At 37.7% G+C, this 8,554-nt stretch overlaps 1 long non-coding RNA gene across 1 annotated transcript; it reads right to left on the reverse strand.

The window, feature by feature from the left end:
* Positions 1 to 215: 215 nt before the first annotated feature.
* LOC122428937 lies at positions 216 to 7,546 on the reverse strand. The gene is made up of 3 exons (XR_006265851.1): positions 7,410 to 7,546; positions 4,400 to 4,646; positions 216 to 266 (listed from the first exon to the last, which is right to left on the reverse strand). It is a non-coding gene; the product is annotated as an uncharacterized LOC122428937 (long non-coding RNA).
* Positions 7,547 to 8,554: the final 1,008 nt, after the last annotated feature.

An 8,554-nucleotide genomic window follows, 5' to 3' on the forward strand; every position in this document is an offset into this window, starting at 1 on the left:
CCAAGGGAACATTTCATGCAAAGATGGGCACAATAAAGGACAGAAACAGTATAGACCTAACAGAAGCAGAAGATATTAAGAAGAGGTGGTAAGAATACACAGAAGAACTGTACAAAAAAGATCTTCATGACCCAGATAACCACGATGGTGTGATCACTCACCTAGAGCCAGACATCCTGGAGTGTGAAGTCAAGTGGGCCTTAGGAAGCATCACTGTGAACAAAGTTAGTGGAGGTAATGGAATTCCAGTTGAGTTCTTTCAAATCCTAAAAGATAACACTATGAAAGTGTTGCACTCAATATGCCAGCAAATTTAGAAAACTCAACAGTGGCCACAGGACTAGAAAAGATCAGTATTCATTCCAATCCCAAAGAAAGACAATGCCAAAGAATGTTAAAACCACTGCACAATTGCACTGATTTCACATGCTAGCAAGGTAATGCTCAAAATTCTCTAAGCTAGGCTTCCACAGTATTTCCAGATGTTCAAGCTGGATTTTAAAAAGGCAGAGGAACCAGGGATCACAGATGATAAAAATGTTAGATGATATTTAAATGATAGAAAAAGCAAGAGAATCCAGAAGAACATCTACTTCTGCTTCATTGATCATGCTAAAGCCTTTGACTGTGTGGATCACAACAAACTGTGGAAAATTCTTAAAGAGATGGGAATACCAGACCACCTTACCTGCAGCCTGAGAAACCTATATGGAGGTCAAAAAGCAGCAGTTAGAACCAGGCATAGAACAACGGACTGGTTCCAAATTGGGAAATGAGTACATCAAGACTGTATATTGTCACCCTGCTTGTTTAAATTCTATGCAGAGTACATCAGGCAAAATGCTGGGCTGGATGAAGCACAAGCTGGAATCAAGATTGGTGGGAGAAATATCAATAACCTCAGATATGCAGATGACACTATCCTTATGGCAGAAAGTAAAGAAGAGCAAAAAAGCCTCTTGATGAAAGTGAAAAAGGAGAGTGAAAAAGCTGACTTAAAACTCAACATTCGAAAAACGAAGATCATGGCATCCATCACTTCATGGCAAATAAATGGGGAAACAATGGAAACCATGACAGACTTTATTTTCTTGGTCTCCAAAAGCACTGCAGATGGTGACTACAGGCATGAAATTAAAAGACGCTTACCCCTTGGAAGAAAAGCTATTATAAACCTAGACAACATATTCAAAAGCAGAGACATTACTTTGCTGACAAAGGTCCATCGAGTCAAAGCTATGGTTTTTGCAGTAGTCATATATGGGTGTGAGTGTTGGACCATAGAGAAGGTTGAATGCTGAAGAATTGATGCTTTTGAACTGTGGTGTTGGAGAAGACTCTTGAGAGTCCCTTGGACTGCAAGGAGATCAAACCGTTCAATCCTCAAGGAAATACAAATTGGAATGTAAAGTCAAGTGGGTCTTAGGAAGCATCACTATGAACAGTTAGTGGAGGTAATGGAATTCCAGTTGAGTTATTTCAAATCCTAAAGGATGACGCTGTGAAAGTGTTGCACTCAATATGCCAGCAAATTGTTGCCACTAAGGACTGATGCTGAAGCTGAAGCTCTGAAACTCTGGCCACCTGATGCCAGATGCTGGGCATGATTGAAGATCCTGATGCTGGGATTGATTGAAGGCAGGAGAAGGAGACAGAGGATGAGATGGTTGGATGGAATCACCGACGTGATGGACATGAGTTTGAGCAAGCTCTAGGAGATTGGTGAAGGACAGGGAAGCCTGGTGTTCTTGGGGTCACGAAGAGTCAGACACGTATGAGCAACTGAATAATAACAACAACAGTCACAGAAACACCCTCTCCTTGAAATTTCTCTTGAATAAAACTAAGCATCTATAAAATAGAATTCTTGAGCACTTCCTCCCCTACAAAGTGGTAATCGGCCATCAAGGCTTAGAATTTTCTCTCCCCAGTACATCAGTTAGCAGGGACCAAACATCTCCATCTTTCTTTTTGCTTTTTTTCTCTTTTAATAATTTTCATTGACGTATAGTTGATTTACAATGTCAATTTCTGCTGTGCAGCAAAGTGACTCAGTTATATATATATGTGTGTGTACATATATATATTCTTTTTTAAATATTCTGATCCATTATGGTTTATCATACAGTGTGAAACATAGTTCTCTGTGACATACAGTAAGATCTTCTTGTTCGTCCATCCATCATTCTTACTATTATAATAACCATCCAATTCTTTAGCTATTGTATAGTCCAATGAATCCTTTTACACTTGCATCCCTTCCCAATTCCCAGAAGGCAGAAGTATCAACAAAGTCATGCTGCAGCAGGTCAGAGGTTGTCATCCCTTCACTCACCACAAACAACAGGACTTCTGTGTCATCTGCTGACTGTGTGATCCAATTCCAGAATGACATCCCAAGGGTCTGCTTCCTAGAGCCCATTCTAGTACCCAAGATCAGTGACATCGGATTGGATCCCCCAGAAGCAAATGCAATGATAAGGAATTTTCAGGAAGCAGTCTATTTGAAATATTTCCAGGACACAAGCGTAGGAGGGATAATGTGAGATCAGAACAGGGAGTAGCACAAAGAAGGGTGTGGTAGCCACAAAACCTCCACAGAGCACAACTTAAATGCAATAACTCAAAGGCATTCTGTGTTCCCTGAAGTCTCATGGACCAGCTGCCCCGATTGAGGGATGGAGTGTTTACACTCACCCACATATCAGCCCTTGGCTACGAGCTGTTCTCGGGGAGAGCTGAATTCTCAGGCATTTCCCCTCTGTGTGCTTGCAGACCAGGCAGGTTCCAGCAGCCCGGCAGAAGCGCAGCTGTTCGTTTTGTGCCTCTCCCGCTAGGCCGTGGGTCGCCTGAGGTCGGAAGCCCAGGCAGCCTCCGCAGCACTGTGTGTGGGGCCAAGAAGGGTGCAAGATGCCAGCAGCGCTTTTGCATTCAATCAGAACGATCCTGAGTCCCAGGCATCAGAGTGTGAAATCCTGACGATGTTCCTTAAGAAGCAGTATTTTGAGGAAACTGTGGGAAGTCATTTAAATAAGGATCAACAAATGCATCTAGGATGTGATAAGGAGACAGCAGAGGTTTAAGACCAAGTTCAGAAATCTAAAGGAGTCCATAAACTAGCTGGATGGAAGTGGATTAAATTAAGAGAGAGTAGAGGCATTTTCCAATCAAAAATACAAGCAAGTGGAGAACAAAGTATGGAAAACAGGGAGGGGAAAGGGAGAAGGTGGGATGAATTGGGAGATTGGGAGTGATTTATACACATTATTGATACTATGGATAAAATACATAACTAATGAGAACCCTGCTCAGTGCTCTGTGGTGACCTAAAGGGGAAGGAAATCCATAAAAGAGCGATATATGCATATAGTGGATTCACTTCACTGTATAGAAATGAATACAGCATTGTAAGGCAACTATACTTCAATATAATTATATATATTATATTAGCAATGCATTATATAAGCAAATATATATGTTATCTAAGCAAATATATAAGCTTATATATATATGTATATATATATAAAAGCAAAAAATTTTCTAACATCATGCTTGTAATTTTTGACATGGGTTAGTCTGAAGAATTAAAGACAGCCAAGGAAGAAAGACATGGGAGCTTCAAAAGGGAGAGGATATGTGTATACCTATGGCTGATTCCTGTTGAGGTTTGACAGGAAACAAAAAAATTCTGTAAAGCAATTATCTTTCTTTTAAAAAATAAATACTTTCATTTAAAAAAAAAAAAAGAAAGACTGGGGAGAACATTCAGTGACTTTGACTATTGATAATTAAATATTTGATAATGACTATTTGATAACTTGTTCTCAGAAAAAACAAGGTTTTCTCTAAGGAACTGTGAAGTTACATGGCAGAATCAGAATCGAACTATAAGTTAGTTGAAAAACATACATAATCGTCACTCTATGGGACAGAAAATGAGGAGATTGTGCATCTAGGCAATTTAGACATTTTTGAGCCTCTAATGAGTACAAACTAGAAATGGACTATCCAATAGAAATACAATGCAAGCTACATGTGTAATTTTAAGCATTTTGGCAGTCACATCAACAAAAAAATTTGAAGCAACAGGTGAAATTATTATTAATAATATGCTTTATTTAAACCAATGTATTTAAAATATTTCTTTCTTAACATATCATTAATATAAAAATATTCATGAGATATTTGGTGTTCGATTTGTAAATTTAAAGGAATTGAAATTAAACTGAAAATTCAGTTTTTCTGTCTCACTAACTAGGTTTCAGGTGCTCAATGGTCACCCATGACCCATGACTACTATATAGGACAATATATCAATAGTACTAGAAGCAAAGACTATGACAATGTGAAACTATCTGAAAAAAATCTGAATTAAATGAATATTATATCAAATGCTTACCATTGATATAATTTTTCACCTTCTTTCCAATGGGCACATCTTTTAAATTTTACTTGTTGAAAGCTTCTTAATGCCAGATCATCAATGAGGCTACTGCAGAAGCCAAAGCAATCACCCTTTACTGCACAGCATTCTGAGTTAAGCTGCTTTTATTTAGAATGTTGGCCTCTCTGGAATGTTCCATGACTTCAACTTGATCTTGCCACTCATTTGCCAGATGTGCTGCCATGTAGTAATGATGTTCTCACTGTGGCATGAAGAGATGAACCCATGAGAAACATTTAGAGAGTTCTGAATAGTTTTAAAATGTATATCAGACTGAATACTTCTCAGATTCCAAATAACTGTCATTGGTCTTATCTAGCCCAGATCAAGACACAGCAACACAGAAAATGTAAATTCTAAAAATAAGACAATACTTTAAAATTTTCTTTTGGTAACTTATTATGATTCCTTCTCCTTTCCTCCTCCTAGCCTTAGTGGGAAAAAAAAGAATTATACAAAGTCAACTTGTTGCATACTGTAATAAAGCTATACCATACCTGACAACATTTTTGTAGCTAGAAATCTATTCTTCTATTAGAAGATCAAGGATACCTATTATCTATGAAAAATTATCAGGAAATATAATTGAATCAAGCAAAATTATGTAGGCATTTCTCAGGGAATTAGTTTTGATTTTGGTAGCAAGCTCAAAATGGTTTCAGGATCAGTAACTTCAACTTCAAACCTCTCCTGAAATAACTTCCCGATGCACAGAAAGCCACATAATTTTGTTGCCAATTGTGGTCTGAATTAGTTTAGTCCAAGGAATTTCTCCAAGTTTTTGCATATGTTTCATTACCTTCAATTAATGACAGCCTGAAAGGAGGGCAGAGTTGACTAAGAAAATGCTAAAATAAATGTTTGTAAAAATTTGACCAAGAAGAATTACCAAGTTTTCATCACCAACATGCCATTCTACATTCGATATCATAGTATTGAGTTGGCCAAGAAGTTCATTTGTTTTGTTCTATAAGCTCTTGTATAAATATCTTGATCACCATTTATGGGTTAATATCTCAGCATCCACCTCACTCACACCCTCTATCCCAGATTGTGATAAGGACTCACAAGACAAATGAGGTTCTATCTTGGATTCTGTTTGATCTCCACACACCTGCTCATCTCATCTGTACTACAAAGAAGTGGACTGTGCTATACAAAGAAGCTAGCACAAAATCATTTAACACTGCTGCAACTGTATTCCAAATGAAATGGATTGAAATAGCAGCTTTATAAATATCAACTAGTTGATCAAATTAGTTTGATTAAGAGATCAAATATCTCTTAATTTGGTAGTATCAAAACATACACAAACATTTCTAACACTCTCCAGAACCGTGGAATCAAAAGCCAACTAATAAAGTGAAGTTTTGAGATTTTTCTCTATCAATTAGTGCTACAGATCTGCAGAAAACCACTTGTTTGCAACTTGTAGCTAATTCTATATTCAAATATAGGCAGTCTTGGGAATTTGAGATTGACGTGTACACATTGCTGTTTTTACAGCAGATAAAAAACAAAGACCTATTTGTTTGTTTAGCATAAGGAACTCTATTCAATACTCTTTAATAACCTAAAAGGGAAAAGAATTTGAAAAATAAAACTAATAGATATATGTATTTGTATAACTGAATCACTTTGCTACACACCTGAAACTAACACAATACTGTCAATCAGCTATGCATATGTCCATGCACATGTGCTTAGTCGTGTCCAACTCTTTGCGAGCCCATGGAGTATAGTCCAACAGGCTCCTCTGTCCCTGGAATTTTCCAGGCAAGAATACTTGAGTGAGTTGCCATTTCCTCCTCCAGGGGATCTTCCCAATCCAGGGATCAAACCCACGCCTCTTGGTCTCTTGCATCTCCTGCATTAGCAGGCAGATTCTTTACCACTATACCACCTGGGAAGCCAGTCAGTCAAACTATACTCTAATACAAAGTAAAAAACAAAAAAAAATTAATAAAAATAAATTTTTAAAAAGGTTAAACAAACAGAAAAAAAATTGAAAACCAATAAACAAACAAACAAATCAAACAAACAGCAACAACAACAAAGTGAGTCTAGTCAGTCTGGCTCATATCCTTGCCCACATCCCTGACAGCATCAGTAGCATAGATGCAGTCAGCCCTCAGTATTCAGTTTCAGAACCACAGAGAGGGAGAGATGACTGAACCACGCCATTTTAAGAGGGATCTGAACATCCGTGGATTTTAGTATCCACTGGGATCCTGGACCGAATCTTCTACGTACATTTGGGAAGGACTGTACGCATTTTGGGAATGAACTTAAGAGATTGTCTAGCCCAACCCACAAACAGATGTTTAATATGCTCAATTTCACCCCCTGACAGTGTATTAAATCTCCTAGCAGTAAGGATAGGAAAATATTTCAGAAGCAGAAGGAATATGTCAGGTCTTTTTCCTGTGTGACAAATTAAAATACTTTTTAAATTTACTCCTTAGACAGCTCTGCTATATGATTTCCAAGTTTGAAGAGTTGCTTCTTTTATTTGCTATTCCATAATCATCTTTTCTACTGAGAGAATGAAAAGAAAGGAGAAAAAGGATTACATCCACAAGAAGCAAAATAATAAAAGTAAATAAGTGAACTATAAATCATTATTTTCTAGGACATCTCTCTAGCTTGGAAAAATAAAAGAAACTGAACATTTTTTCAGAGAAAATTATAATATCAACTGCATAGATTGATATTAAACCAGTTATAACATGTCTAATATAATAACCACTTTTCTCACAAAAAATGCTAGTTAGGTTTTCAAATCATGTCTAAAGTTTCATTTTTATTTTACCCTACCAAAGAATGTCAGCTTTCTCAAGATTGAGCTCATCATGGTTCGCAGAAAAAAAATTGTTATACTCTTCAAAAAATTATTAGAAATGAAAGAAAACAGAAACATCATCAAAATTGTGATTTAAAATATATATCAACTTAAGACACTTACAGAGTCTTCAGAATCAATCATAATACCAGCTCCTTTAACTTGTTTTCTCCGAAAGGATAGTGTAGGGAATCATCACAGTGATCTCTAAGCATAACTTCTTCCCACATTCACCTAAACATCCTTCAGGGTGATTTGACTTTGAGCGCCAGGACTGTCTGGCATAGCAGACAAACCCATAGTTGGCACAGCTATCTCCCTAGCTCTGGAATGAGATTAGAGATGGAGGAAATATCAACATCGACTAAGGCCAGTGAAAATAACTCTAAACTCTCTCCTACTACCAAACAAACAACCGCAGCCACATCTTAAAAGCCACCATCAGGATGGCTGATTCGGGTTCCACAGCCTGAAGTGGCTTCTTCCATATCTTAGTCCTGTAATTAGTGGCGGGTGTTCCCTCCAGATGCTCAAGAGTTAGAGATTCGGTTTGAAGGTTGTTCAGAAGTGTATCCAAATAAGCCTGGATTTTTCTTCTGTGTGTGTTCCTCCCTTTTCTCATATGTTTTTATTTCCCACTCCACCTCCCCCCATCTATTCAAATTTCTCCTACAAAATCTATACACCATTTCCCTCCAATTCTAGAACTCCCGATTGTCTCATTAGTTCAGTGTTTATGACCTACTGTTTTTTAAATATCTCTTTCTAGAAATAGAAGTTAAATAATAGACCTAATACTTTGTCAAAGAGCACAGCTAACTTGAAGAAGATCCAAGTTCCTTTTAGCCAGAAAATGAATTTCTCATGCCCATACTTCACAAAGCTTCCTTTTGTTTTAAGAATTTTTCTAACCAGAAAACAATAAAAGCTTGAATCAGGGGCTTCCTTGGTGGTCCAGTGGTTAAGAATCCACTTCACAAAACAGGGCACGCAGGTTTGATCCTGGTCAGGGAACTAAGATTCCACATGCCACGGATCAACCAAGCCTGTACACCGCAACTGAGGTCCGCGCACCGCAGTGAAAGATCCCAGGGGACTCAGCAAAGACCCCGCATGCTGCAGCTAAGGCCCAATGCAGCCTAAATTAATTACTTTTTAAAAACTGCTTTGAGAAATTACCCCTTCTCTTGTTGTGGAACTACAATTAGGAACTCAGTCTTCTCCTAGCTAAGCAGTGGAGATGTTACTCAAGATTGGCAATAATTCAG

Source organism: Cervus canadensis, chromosome 27 (assembly GCF_019320065.1).
Source record: "Cervus canadensis isolate Bull #8, Minnesota chromosome 27, ASM1932006v1, whole genome shotgun sequence".
Taxonomy (NCBI): domain Eukaryota; kingdom Metazoa; phylum Chordata; class Mammalia; order Artiodactyla; family Cervidae; genus Cervus; species Cervus canadensis.